This window comes from Salvelinus fontinalis, chromosome 16, assembly GCF_029448725.1.
Source record: "Salvelinus fontinalis isolate EN_2023a chromosome 16, ASM2944872v1, whole genome shotgun sequence".
Classification (NCBI taxonomy): Eukaryota; Metazoa; Chordata; class Actinopteri; order Salmoniformes; family Salmonidae; genus Salvelinus; species Salvelinus fontinalis.
This window is the reverse complement of record NC_074680.1, coordinates 10,833,288-10,847,732: the sequence shown is the minus strand read 5'-3', so window position 1 is coordinate 10,847,732 and position 14,445 is coordinate 10,833,288. Positions and strand designations below refer to the sequence as shown.

The following is a 14,445-nucleotide window of genomic DNA, read 5'->3' as shown; positions in this document are numbered from 1 at the left end:
TGATATCCCATATTGTGCATTGACAGACCAAATTCATACACACGTTTTTTCTGCAAAGTTCTCTGAAACTGCTGCCTTCCTGGTACATTCCTTCCACTTAGGTCTGTTGCTCTGTCATCATTTTGAAAGCAACGCAATGTGTTGAAACCTATGCTCTAATATTCAAAGAGTCTCCTGTCTCATGTTCTTTTCCCTTTGAATTCGGCATGTTTTCGCTCTTTATTCAGTTAGACTTGAGGAGAGGCGGGACTCTACAGCAGGGAAGGGCGTTCTTGTCGCGGTCAGACCCTACTAGTCATGCAGGGGGTGGGTCCACCGGCGCAAAGGAAAACCCACATTTTTCATTGTTAGGGACACCGTGGAATGTGATGGTTTGATCCTACAGCGCAGGGAGTGGAGGGAAGAAGCAACGAAGGCAGTTCAGGAGGAAAACAAACCCTGTCCCGCTGATGTACCAGTAATATCTGTGAAAGAACTTGTGTTCAGTCTTTGGTTCAAACCTACAGAGTCATCTTGTCGGAACTCTTCGACACAAAGCGAATCAATTTGGGGACTATCGCAGATTTTTTTTTCATGGCAAGGTAGGTGAACTAGTGTTTTGATAAATATAAAACTACTTGTATTACTAAATCAATGAACAAATGTAATGATGGTACTGTAACTTCCTGAGTTCGACACGGGCAGGCATACTCCGAACTGCGGCAAGTTTTTACCCCTCCTCCCCCTGCTCTTCTGCCGCAGCTAAAACGAAGCCTCCATGAAACACCGGACTGCAGCTAAAAACTTGGGCCACGTTCAGTAGGCAAACGTGTGGAATGTTGCAGAATGAAATGTCACGAATAGAAGTGATGTGATTCCATATTATTCAAGTCCGAGAACATGTTTGTACAGTGCTACATATTTCCAGATTTCAATATTTCTATCTGAACTTTCCACAGCGTTGTGCCCTGCTGAGCAGCCAGCTGGTTAAAAATGTGTAGGAGTTTGAAGTTCTCGTTTTTAAGCGTTTGTAGATCACTGTAACTAAATGTAGCCTTTATCATTATGATTACGAGTGGCTAGCACACTTACGTTCAAAGGGGATGTGCCCCACTCTGGGTGGAATGTTGGGGTTTCTGAACAGGAACATAAATATTTTCCTCGAACAATGTATCATCCGGCTCAGGCGATTTCTTGAAATTAATTTGCAACACTAGTAGCCAGCCACCTTTCCACAATTCGGAAAATCCCACTTTCCACTTAAGGCAGTACAGTCCACTGTCACTTTGAAGATTTAGTTCACAGTATAGCCTAAATTAGACAGTAAAAAAATATAAATAAATAAAATTACTGGTCTGAACAAGATGGCAGTAAAAGCCCGTTATCTATATTGACACTTGACAGATAATATTTTAGCTGGTTCCCAAGTAGCCCAGTATTGGAATTAAGGAGCCTAACATTACTCCTTAGTCCAAGGACCTTACATGTTCTGTTTTAAGGGGTGAATTGGCTCTGGAAGCTATAACAGCCAAATACTCCATCTAAACGTGAATCAATTCTCAATTGCGGTATGGTTCTAGAAACAGAAATCCCTCTACTTTCATATCACATCAACATTTCACAAATGCAAAATACACACTTACTGTAAACTGTTTTAACACAGTAGCCAACAGTATTTTTCAGTGACAACACTTTTGTGACGTCTTGTCACCCCCCTACAGAAGAGCCTTTTTTGTCCAATGATTTGTGTGTAATGTAATGGAACTGAGTCAAGATCAAGGGCTAGTTCCCAAGTAGACTATGTTGACAGCCATAATTGGAATTATCTTCAAAACTTGACCTCTATGGAAAAATCATCAAATGTATTTAGATCATTGCTCAAATTGTGAATACAGCAGGGAATGATCAGCCTGATACAGGATTTCCTTGATTGATGGCAGGTGTCGTCCATTATTATTTGCATAGATCTACTTCACATGGGAAGGGAGCTTTCCAAAGATTCCACAAACTGGCTACAGTTACGATTTCACTTTACCAATAGAGTAAGATGCACTAAGAGAGTAAGATGGCGCCGGTAGACAAAGCAGCTCTGCTTCTAGCTCGTAAGCAACTTTGCAGTATTTTTTTTGTGGGTGTTATTTCTTACATTATTAGCCGGGAAGAACTTTTGGATATCAGAGCGGTGGTAACTCACCAGGATTACGACTTTCCCGAATTGGATTCTACTTCAGAGTATATTACTCACTAATGTTCAGTCTCTAGATAATAAAGTAGACAAGCTCAGGGCGAGGATCTCCTTCCAGAGAGACTTCAGGAACTGTAACATATTCTGTTTCACGGAATCATGGCTCTCTCGGCATTTACTGTCTCTGTCTATGCAGGTTCTCAATACATCGCGCAGACAGGAATAAACAACTCTCCGGGAAGTAGAAGGGTGGTGGCGTATGTTTCATGATTAACTACTCATGGTGTGATTTGTGATAACATACAGAAACTCAAGTCCTTTTGTTCACCCAACCTAAACTCCGCAAAAAAAAGTAAACGTCCTTTCACTGTCAACTGCGTTTATTTTCAGCAAACTTAACATGTGTGAATATTTGTATGAACATAAGATCCGACAACTGAGACATAAACTGAGCTAGTTCCACAGACAAAGGAGGGGTCAAAATCAAAAGTAACAGTCAGTATCTGGTGTGGCCCACAGCTGCATTAAGTTCTGCAATGCATCTCCTCCTCATGGACTGCACCAGATTTGCCAGTTCTTGCTGTGAGATGTTACCCCACTCTTCCACCAAGGCACCTGCAAATTCCCGGACATTTCTGGTGGGAATGGTCCTCACCCTCCGATCCAACAGTTCCCAGACGTGCTCAATAGGAATGAGATCCGGGCTCTTCGCTGGCCATGGCAGAACACTGACATTCCTGTCTTGCAGGAAATCACGCACAGAACGAACAGTATGGCTGGTGGCATTGTCATGCTGGAGGGTCATGTCAGGATGAGCCTGCAGGAAGGGTACCACATGAGGAAGGAGGATGTCTTCCCTGTAACTCACAGCGTTGCGATTGCCTTCAATGACATCAAGCTCAGTATGATGATGCTGTTACACACCCCCCCAGACCATGACGGACCCTCCAAATCGATCCCGCTCCAGAGTACAGGCCTCGGTGTAACGCTCATTCCTTCGATGATAAATGCGAATCCGACCATCACACCTGGTGAGACAAAACCACGGCTCGTCAGTGAAGAGCACTTTTTGCCAGTCCTGTCGGGTCCAGCAACGGTGGGTTTGTTCCCATAGGCAACGTTGCCGGTGATGTCTGGTGAGGACCTACCTTACAACAGGCCTACAAGCCCTCAGTCCAGCCTCTCTCAGCCTATTGCGGACAGTCTGAGCACTGATGGAGGGATTGTGCGTTCCTGGTGTAACTCGGGCAGTTGTTGTTGCCATCCTGTACCTGTCCCGCAGGTGTGATGTACCGATCCTGTGCAGGTGTTTTTACACGTGGTCTGCCACTGCGAGGACGATCAGCTGTCCGTCCTCTCCCTGTAGCGCTGTCTCACAGTACGGACATAGCAATTTATTGCCCTGGCCACATCTGCAGTCCTCGTGCCTCCTTTCAGCATGGCTAAGGCCCATTCACACAGATGAGCAGGGACCATGGGTATCTTTCTTTTGGTGTTTTTCAGAGTCAGTATAAAGGCCTCTTTAGTGTCCTAAGTTTTCATAACTGTGACCTTAATTGCCTACCGTATGTACGCTGTTATTGTCTTAAGGACCATTCCACAGGTGCATGTACATTTAATTGTTCATGGTTGGGAAACAGCATGGGAAACAGTGTTTAAACCCTTTACAATGAAGATCTGGGAAGTTACTTGGATTTTTACGAATTATCTTTGAAAGATAGGGTCCTGAAAAAGGGTTTAGAGTACCTCCCAATCAAATGCTGACCATATTACCTCCCAAGATGATTATCTTTGGTTTTAGTCACAGCCGTGTATATTCCCCTTCAAGCCGATACCACGACGGTGCTCAAGGAACTACACTGGACTTTATGCAAACTGGATAACACAGTGCAACTGACGCGGCCCACTCCCAAGGCCTGTGGGCTCTCGTTCTCCGTGGCTGACATGAGTAAGACATTTAAGCGTGTTAACCCTCACAAGGCTGCCGGCCCAGACGGCATCCCTAGCCACGGCCTCAAAGCATGTGCAGACCAGTTGGCTGGAGTTTTTGAATGTCTGTAATCTTTCCCTTTTCCAGTCTGCTGTCCCCACTTGCTTCAATATGTCCACCATGGTTCCTGTATCCAAGAAAGCAAAGGTAACTGAACTAAATCACTATTGCTACGTAGCACTTCTGTCATCATGAAGTGCTTTGAGAGGCTAGTTAAGGATGAAATCACCTCTACCTTACCTGACACCCTAGACCCACTGCAATTTGCTTAACCCTAACCCTCCAAACTCATCATGAAGCTCAGGGACCTGGGTCTGAACCTCGCCTTGTGCAACTGGGACCTGGACTTCCTGACTGGCCACCCCCAGGTGGTGAAGGAGGGAAACAACACCTCCACTACGCTGATCCTCAACACAGTGGCCCCACAAGAGTGCGTGCTCAGCCCCCTCCTGTACTTCCTGTTCACCCATGACTCTGTGGCCACGCACACCTTCAACTCAATCATCAAGTTTGCAGACTACACAACAGTAGTAGGCCTGATTACCAACAATGACAAGACAGCCTACAGGGAGGAGGTGAGGGACCTGTCAGAGTGGTGCCAGGAAAATAACCTCTCCCTCAACATCAACAAAATACTACCCACATCTACCCACACACCCACAAGGCCAAAAAGATCATCAAGGACATCAACCACCCGAGCCATGGCCTGTTCACCTCGCTATCATCCAGAAGGCGCGCTCAGTACAGGTGCATCAAAGCTGGGACTGAGAGACTGAAAAAGAGCTTCTATCTCAAGGCCATCAGACTGTTAAATAGCCGTTACTAACCGGCTACCACCCGGTTACTCAACCCTGCACCTTAGAGGTTGCTGCCCTAAAAACATAGACATGGAATCACTGGCCACTTTAATAATGTTTACATGATGCTTTACTCATACAGTTAAAGTCGGAAGTTTACATACACTTAGGTTGGAGTCATTAAAACTTGTTTTTCAACAACTCCACAAATTTCTTGTTCACATTATAGTTTTGGCAAGTCAGTTAGGACATCTACTTTGTGCATGACACAAGTCATTTTTCCAACAATTGTTTACAGACAGATTATTTCACTTAATTCACTGTATCACAATTCCAGTGGGTCAGAAGTTTACATATACTAAGTTGACTGTGCTTTTAAACAGCTTGGAAATTCCAGAAAATTATGGCTTTAGAAGCTTTTGATTGGCTAATTGACATAATTTCAGTCAATTGGAGATGTACCTGTGGTTGTATTTCAAGGTCTACCTTCAAACTCAGTGCCTCTTTGCTTGACATCATGGGAAAATCAAAAGAAATCAGCCAAGACCTCAGGAAAACAATTGTAGACCTCCACAAGTCTGGTTCATCCTTGGAAGCAATTTCCAAACGCCTGAAGGTACCATGTTCATCTGTACAAACAATAGTACGCAAGTATAAACACCATGGGACCACACAGCCGTCATACCGCTCAGGAAGGAGACGTGTTCTGTCTCCTAGAGATGAACGTACTTTGGTGTGAAAAGTGCAAATCAATTCCAAAACAACAGCAAAGATGCTGTTGCTGGAGGAAACAGGTGCAAAAGTATCTATATCCACAGTAAAACCAGTCCTATATCGACAACCTGAAAGGCTGCTCTGCAAGGAAGAAGCCACTGCTCCAAAACCGCCATAAAAAAGCCAGACTATGGTTTGCAACTGCGCATGGGGACAAAGATAGTACTTTTTGGAGAAATGTCCTCTGGTCTGATGAAACAAAAATAGAACTGTTTGGCTATAATTATCATCGTTATGTTTGGAGGAAAAAGGGGGAGGCTTGCAAGCCGAAGAACACCATCCCAACCGTGAAGCACGGGGGGGGGCAGCATCATGTTGTGGGGGTGCTTTGCTGCAGGAGGGACTGGTGCACTTCACAAAATAGATGGCATCATGAGGCAGGAAAATTGTGGCTATATTGAAGCAACATCTCAAGACATCAGTCAGAAATTTAAAGCTTGGTCGCAAATGGGTCTTCCAAATGGACAATGACCCCAATCATACTTCCAAAGTTGTAGCAAAATGGCTTAAGGACAACAAAGTCAAGGTATTGGAGTGGCCATCACAAAGCCCTGACCTCAATTCTATAGAAAATATATGGGCTGAACTAAAAAAGCGTGTGCGAACAAGGAGGCCTACAAACCTGACTCAGTTACACCAGCTCTGTCAGGAGGAATGGGCCAAAATTCACCCAACTTATTGTGGAAAGCTACCTGAAATGACCCTAGTTAAACAATTTTAAAGGCAATGCTACCAAATACTAATTGAGTGTATGCAAACTTCTGACCCACTGGGAATGTGATGAAAGAAATAAAAGCTGAAATAATTCTCTCTACTATTATTCTGACATTTCACATTCTTAAAATAAAGTGGTGATCCTAACGGACCTAAGATAGGGAATTTTTGCTATGATGTCAGGAATTGTGAAAAACTGAGTTTAAATGTATTTGGCTAAGGTGTATGTAAACTTCTGACTTCAACTGTATGTACAGTGCAATTGGAAAGTATTCAGACCCCTTGATTTTTCCACATTTTTGTTACGTTATAGCCTTATTATAAAATTGATTAAATACATTGAGGAAAAAATCACACACTACCCCATAATGACAAAGCAAAAACAGGTTTTAAAAAGTCTTGCAAATGTATTAAAAAACAGAAATGCCTTATCTACCTAAGTGTTCAGATCCTTTGCTATGAGACTCATAATTGAGCTCAGGCGCATCCTGTTTCCATTGATCATCCTTGATGTTTCCACAACTGGATTGGAGTCCTCCAAAAAAAAATCTTTAGCATTGAAGGTTCCCTAGAACACAGTGGCCTCCATCATTCTTTATTAAAGGGCATTGTTCAGGGAGGTAACCAAGAACCCAATGGTCGCTCTAAATCAGCTCCAGAGTTCCTCTGTGGAGATGGGAGAACCTTCCAAAAGGACAACCATCTCTACAGCACTCCACCAATCATGATGGTTAAAAGTATTCAGTCCCCTTTTTTTCTCTCCAAATTTTAAGTTTCAGCCTTATTCTAAAATGTATTAAATTGTTATTTCCCCTCATCAATCTACGCTCAATACCCCGTAATAACAAAGCAAAAACAGGTTTTTAGAAATGTTAACAAAAAACCCCGAAATACTGACATTTTTGTACTTTGAAGCACATTTTGGCAGGAATTACAGCTTCGAGTCTTCTTGGGTATGACGCTACAAGCTTGGCACACCTGTATATGAGGTGTTTCTCCCATTCTTATCTGCAGATCCTCTCAAGCTCTGTCAGGTTGGATGGGGAGTGTTGCTTCACAGCTATTTTCAGGTCTCTCCAGAGATGTTCGATCGGGTTCAAGTCCGGGCTCTATTGCTGGAGTCCCGAAGCCACTCCTGCATTGTCTTGGCTGTGTGCTTAGGGTCGTTGTCCTATTGGAAGGTGAACCTTTCCCCAGTCTGAGGTCCTGAGAGCTCTGGAGCAGGTTTTTATCAAGGATGTCTGTACTTTGCTCCGTTAATCTTACCCTCGATCCTGACTAGTCTCCCAGTCCCTGCTGCTGAAAACATCCCCACAGCATGATGCTGCCACCACCATGCTTCACCGTAGGGATGGTGCCAGGTTTCCTCCAGACATGACGCTTAGCATTCAGTCCAAAGAGTCTTTAGGTGCCTTTTTGCAAACTCTAAGTGGGCTGTCATGTGCCTTTTTACTGAGGTGTGCCTTCCGTCTGGCCACTCTACCATGAAGGTTGTAGACACATTTCAAGGATGATCAATGGAAACAGGATGCACCGGAGCTCAATTTTTAGTCTCGTAGCAATTTTTAGTCTCGTACTTATGTAAATAAGGTATTTCTGTTTATTTTTTTTATACATTTGCAATAATGTCAACCTGTTTTTCGTTTTGTCACAATGGGGCATAGTGTGTAGATTGAGGAAAACAATAAATATTTAATCAATTTTAGAATAGGGCTGTAACGTTGCAAAATATGGGAAAAGGGAAGGGGTCTGAATACTTAACGAATGCACTGTAGGCTACTTATAACGAGTGTCAAAGGAATGAGGTGCAACGCTGAGTCTGAACAGCAATGCACCCTCAGCTGCAGTACAAGTAGCAGCAGTGGAATGGTAATCTGGAAGGTGGGGCCTGTAAAAAGAGAGCGAGGGAGAAAAATAGAGGGGACCTTCCTTGACCTGTTTCAGACATGAAGGCAATTCACTGATCGCTTTCCAGTAAGTCCCAGAGCCAGTTACCAATTCTGCTACTGCTTCCACCCCTTCTGATGGTGGGAACACAAGTACAATCAAGTTGGACTGGGAGATAAGCACAGCTGCATGCATTGGAGGTTCACTGTATGTGCATGTCCCTTTTGGCGTAAGTAGGAATTCAGAAGTACACAGGCATTAATGTTGTAGATACAAACCACTTCCTACCTGGTAGACCTGACAGCCAAGGAAAATGACATTTTATGTCTTCATGCTAAACTGTTGAGAGGTTACAATGCCAAACAAAGCAACCTCGACACTTGAATTGCAATCCCTTCATATCCTGCCTGTACGAACATTGGCCAAGTAGAGAGTACAAAAAGTAGTGCTGTCCTGTTCCACCTCCATTTGGACTCTTTGTGCCAGTCTATTGTAGCAAACATTACTTTCACCTTTGACTGGTCACTTGGTAGATCTCTGGTGTTTTTCCTTTGGCGTTGTCACTCTTTCAGTTTACTTCTGAGTGTACATAACGTAGTATAAAAACTATTGCTGAGAATTTGAATCCTTACAGTTAACTTTGTAGATTTGACTTTTTATGCTACAGAGTGAAAGCAAGCGAAGGGGCAGAGTTTGTTCAGTGGCCAAGTGTGTCGCTCATGCAAAGTAATTATTACCCTCCTTCTCTCTTTTTACAAGCTGGGCTTACACATGATTCGTTTTCCACTTGATGGAAGCATGCAATGAAATGGCATCTGCTGCCTTTGGCTGAAACCAAAGGCTAATCATTATGGGTGTCCAATAAGTGTAATTATCAGACTTACTAGGCGGACCTGAGGATTACGGAGTGGCTCAATGACTAGTGTGGGGATTAAATTGAAAATTGTGGTTTTCTGCCTTTCGGCTTTTCAGACCACTTGGCACATTAAGGAGGAAGTGCTCTGGAGTTGGTGTATTATTGAACTGTAATGGCGTATAGCCCTTAATTGTATAAGTCTAAAATTGTATTTTAGTGAAGTGCTTTCACTCCTAGAATGCTACCCCTCCCTGGGACGGCATAGTCAACGATACAGAGGATGTTTTTTTTTAATGGTTCTCCCTGAAATAGCACAGATTAGTCATATTGAGTTTAATGAAGCACACAGCCCACATGTATTGTGATAATGTAATGATGGCCTGAGTATCCGGGACGGGCTCGTGTTGACGCTACACAGGCCAGCTGGACACTGCTGCCTTAGCGCCGGCAAGGGGAATGGATTTATGCTTTTGACATTCCTTGTGTGTGTTAAGGAGGGTTATAAATGCCTCTGGAGTCTGCTAACACTGGCTTTGCCTGTTGGGCTTTGCCTTTTGGGTCTGTTTATTGGTGTTTTTCCCCCAATGGTACCTCTATGTTCAGTACCCTGGGAATTGTTAGTGGCCCTTAACCCTTTTCCTGCCAGCCGCGCTTTTATCAGTGGCGGGTGGGTGACAGGGCTTGTCTCTGTGATTTCAGCTGGAGTTCAAACCACTTGTCTGTACTTTCTTGCAGCGCCGCTGATCGGTCTTCAGATCCTAGAGATTGAGAGTGTCAGTAAAGCGTTCCCAGTTCACACCGCTGTTCACTCACTCATTAAAGAACGGCCTTTGACCTACTGGGGCAGAGCCGTTGTCACTCTAAAGATGTCACCCCGGGCAGAACTACGCTATATTTACCCTGTACTAATCTACAGTATATTCCTGTATAGGCCAGGGTGACTTTGGCACTGGCAAGACTTATTCAGAATAGTTTTTTTTAGTTGTAACAACGACGTATAGCCAGACAAACCAGATACTAAAATAACATGTTACTTTCCATTTCCACTACAACACAGTGAACTAGCCTCTGGACACTGAAACCCACGCCTGTGTCCATAGAGTCATGCAAAAGACTAATCAGGTATTTATCTCCTTCCCGCCCAGACCCCTTTATTCATTGTGATATGAGAATAGGGCCGTTCCATTTGATTTCAATCACTTTTGGACCGCACCCCTTTAAATTTCAACAAAACTGAAGCGTACATATTGGTCAAAAAGTAACTTTATGGACTTGAATGCAAAAACAGTTAGGGGATAGAGGTGCTCAAAGTTGGCCCATTTTGCATTCCCCGCCCAATCATCAGACATCCATGTCTTAATCGCTGGAAAATATAAACGGTTGACTTGGATATCATTTAAAAGCTTACAAACAGGGTTGTCAAACTACTTGAGCATTTCTTGATTTAACAACCACAAATTCTCACAAATTGTAGTTTAGACCCTACTTTACATGATCTGAGGTGTTTGTTGTGCCCGCCATGGGTTGAGACACAGCATACACTTGAATGCAGGGTGGGTGTCATTTCAATCATAGAAATACAATACATGACCAAAAGTATGTGGACACCTGCTCGTCGATCATCTTATTCCAAAATCATGGGCATTAATATGGAGTTGGTCCCCCCTTTGCTGCAATAATAGCCCCAGCTCTTCTGTGAAGGGTATCCACTAGATGTTGGAGCGTTGTTGCGGGGGACTTGCTCCCATTCAGCCACAAGAGCATTAGTGAGGTCGGGCAGTGATGTTGGGCGATTAGGCTTAGCTTGCAGTCAGCGTTCCAATTCATCCCAATGGTGTTCAATGGGGTTGAGGTCAGGGCTCTGTGCAGGGCAGTCAAGTTCTTCCACAATGATCTCGACAACATTTCGGTATAGACCTCTCTTTGTGCATGGGGGCATTGTCATGCTGAAACAGGAAAGGACCTTCCCCAAACTGTTGCCACAAAGTTGGAAGCACATATGCTGTAGTTTTAAGATTTCCCTTCACTGAAACTAAGGAGCCTAGCCCGAACCAGGAAAAATAGCCCTAGACCATTCCTCCTCCACCAAACTTTACAATTGGCACTACGTATTGGGGCAGGTAGTGTTCTTTGAGACTTTCGAACAAAAACCTGCAGGGCTTGACATTTACCTGTCAATCTACTTGTCCTTCAGACAAGGATGTGATTGAAAATGATGTTGTGGTGTTTGAAAACCATCATAATGTTTTTCTTTGGAGATTGCATGGCTCTGTGCTTGATTTTATACACCTGTCAGCAACGGGTGGGGCTGAAATAACTGAATCCACTCATTTGAAGGGGTGTCCATACTTTGGTATATACAGTTGAAGTCAGAAGTTTACATACACTTAGGTTGGAGTCATTAAAACTCGTTTTTCAACCACTCCACAAATTTCTTGTTAACAAACTATAGTTTTGGCAAGTCGGTTAGGACATCTACTTTGTGCATGACAAGTCATTATTCCAACAATTGTTTCCAGACAGATTATTTCACTTATAGTTCACCGTATCACAAATCCAGTGGGTCAGAAGTTTACATACACTGAGTTGACTGTGCTTTTAAACAGTTTGGAAATTCCAGAAAATGATGGCTTTAGAAGCTTCTGATAGGCTAATTGACATCATTTGAGTCAATTGGAGGTGTACCTGTGGCTGTATTTCAAGGCCTACCTTCAAACTCAGTGCCTCTTTGCTTGGCATCATGGGAAAATCAAAAGAAATCAGCCAAGACCTCAGAAAAAAAATTGTTGACCTCCACAAGTCTGGTTCATACTTGGGAGCAATTTCCAAATGCCTGAAGGTACCACTTTCATCTGTACAAACAATAGTATGCAAGTATAAACACCATGGGACCACGCAGCCGTCATACCGCTCAGGAAGGAGACGCGTTCTGTCTCCTAGAGATGAACGTACTTTGGTGTGAAAAGTGCAAATCAATCCCAAAACAACAGCAAAGGACCTTGTGAAGATGCTGGAGGAAACAGGTGCCAAAGTATCTATATCCACAGTAAAACGAGTTCTACGTCGACATAACCTGAAAGGCCGCTCAGCAAGGAAGAAGCCACTGCTTCAAAACCGTCATATAAAAGCCAGACTACAGTTTGCAACTGCACATCGGGACAAAGATCGTACTTTTTGGTCCTCTGGTCTGATGAAGCAAAAATAGAACTATTTGGCCATAATGACCATTATGTTTGGAAGAAAAAGGGGGAGGCTTGCAAGCCGAAGAACACCATCCCAACCGTGAAGCACGGGGGTGGCAGCATCATGTTGTGGGAGTGCTTTGCTGCAGGAGGGACTGGTGCACTTCAGAAAATAGATGGCATCATGAGGCAGGACAATTAGATATACACTGCTCAAAAAAATAAAGGGAACAATTAAACAACACAATGTAACTCCAAGTCAATCACACTTCTGTGAAATCAAACTGTCCACTTAGGAAGCAACACTGATTGACAATAAATTTCACATGCTGTTGTGCAAATGGAATAGACAAAAGGTGGAAATTATAGGCAATTAGCAAGACACCCCCCAAAACAGGAGTGATTCTGCAGGTGGTGACCACAGACCACTTCTCAGTTCCTATGCTTCCTGGCTGATGTTTTGGTCACTTTTGAATGCTGGCGGTGCTCTCACTCTAGTGGTAGCAATGAGACGGAGTCTACAACCCACACAAGTGGCTCAGGTAGTGCAGTTCATCCAGGATGGCACATCAATGCGAACTGTGGCAAAAAGGTTTGCTGTGTCTATCAGCGTAGTGTCCAGAGCATGCAGGCGCTACCAGGAGACAGGCCAGTACATCAGGAGACGTGGAGGAGGCCGTAGGAGGGCAACAACCCAGCAGCAGGACCGCTACCTCCGCCTTTGTGCAAGGAGGTGCACTGCCAGAGCCCTGCAAAATGACCTCCAGCAGGCCACAAATGTGCATGTGTCAGCATATGGTCTCACAAGGGGTCTGAGGATCTCATCTCGGTACCTAATGGCAGTCAGGCTACCTCTGGCGAGCACATGGAGGGCTGTGCGGCCCCACAAAGAAATGCCACCCCACACCATGACTGACCCATCGCCAAACCGGTCATGCTGGAGGATGTTGCAGACAGCAGAACGTTCTCCACGGCGTCTCCAGACTCTGTCACATGTGCTCAGTGTGAACCTGCTTTCATCTGTGAAGAGCACAGGGCGCCAGTGGCGAATTTGCCAATCTTGGTGTTCTCTGGCAAATGCCAAACGTCCTGCACGGTGTTGTGCTGTAAGCACAACCCCCAACTGTGGACGTCGGGCCCTCATACCACCCTCATGGAGTCTGTTTCTGACCGTTTGAGCAGACACATGCACATTTGTGGCCTGCTGGAGGTCATTTTGCAGGGCGCTGGCAGTGCACCTCCTTGCACAAAGGCGGAGGTAGCGGTCCTGCTGCTGGGTTAATACCCTCCTACGGCCTGCTCCACGTCTCCTGATGTACTGGCCTGTCTCCTGGTAGCGCCTGCATGCTCTGGACACTACGCTGACAGACACAGCAAACCTTTTTGCCACAGTTCGCATTGATGTGCCATCCTGGATGAACTGCACTACCTGAGCCACTTGTGTGGGTTGTAGACTCCGTCTCATGTTACCACTAGAGTGAGAGCACCGCCAGCATTCAAAAGTGACCAAAACATCAGCCAGGAAGCATAGGAACTGAGAAGTGGTCTGTGGTCACCACCTGCAGAATCACTCCTGTTTTGGGGGGTGTCTTGCTAATTGCCTATAATTTCCACCTTTTGTCTATTCCATTTGCACAACAGCATGTGAAATTTATTGTCAATCAGTGTTGCTTCCTATGTGGACAGTTTGATTTCACAGAAGTGTGATTGACTTGGAGTTACATTGTGTTGTTTAAGTGTTCCCTTTATTTTTTTTGAGCAGTGTATTAATTGAATCAACATCTCAAGACATCAGTCAGGAAGTTGAAGCTTGGTCGCAAATGGGTCTTCCAAATGGACAATGACCCCAAGCATACTTCCAAAGTTGTGGCAAAATAGCTTAAGGACAACAAAGTCAAGGTATTGGAGTGGCTTGTGGAAAGCTACCCGAACGTTTGACCCAAGTTAAACAATTTCAAGGCAATGCTACCAAATACTAATTGAGTGTATGCAAACTTCTGACCCACTGGGAATGTGATGAAAGGAATAAAAGCTGAAATAAGTAATTCTCTCTCCTATTTTTCTGATATTTCACATTCTTA

The 14,445-nt window shown here is 44.2% G+C and overlaps 1 protein-coding gene across 2 annotated transcripts in view; it reads left to right on the top strand.

Annotated features, from left to right (window-relative positions):
- Nucleotides 1-328: 328 nt before the first annotated feature.
- LOC129812637 (leucine zipper protein 1-like) overlaps nucleotides 329-14,445 on the top strand; it is a 98,077-nt gene continuing 83,960 nt past the window's right edge. Inside the window, exon 1 of one of the 2 annotated variants that reach the window (XM_055864379.1) lies at nucleotides 329-581. The gene's annotated coding sequence lies outside the window, so the exon portion shown is untranslated. The remainder of the gene's footprint in view (nucleotides 582-14,445) is intronic. The other variant, XM_055864378.1, reaches the window with a different exon arrangement.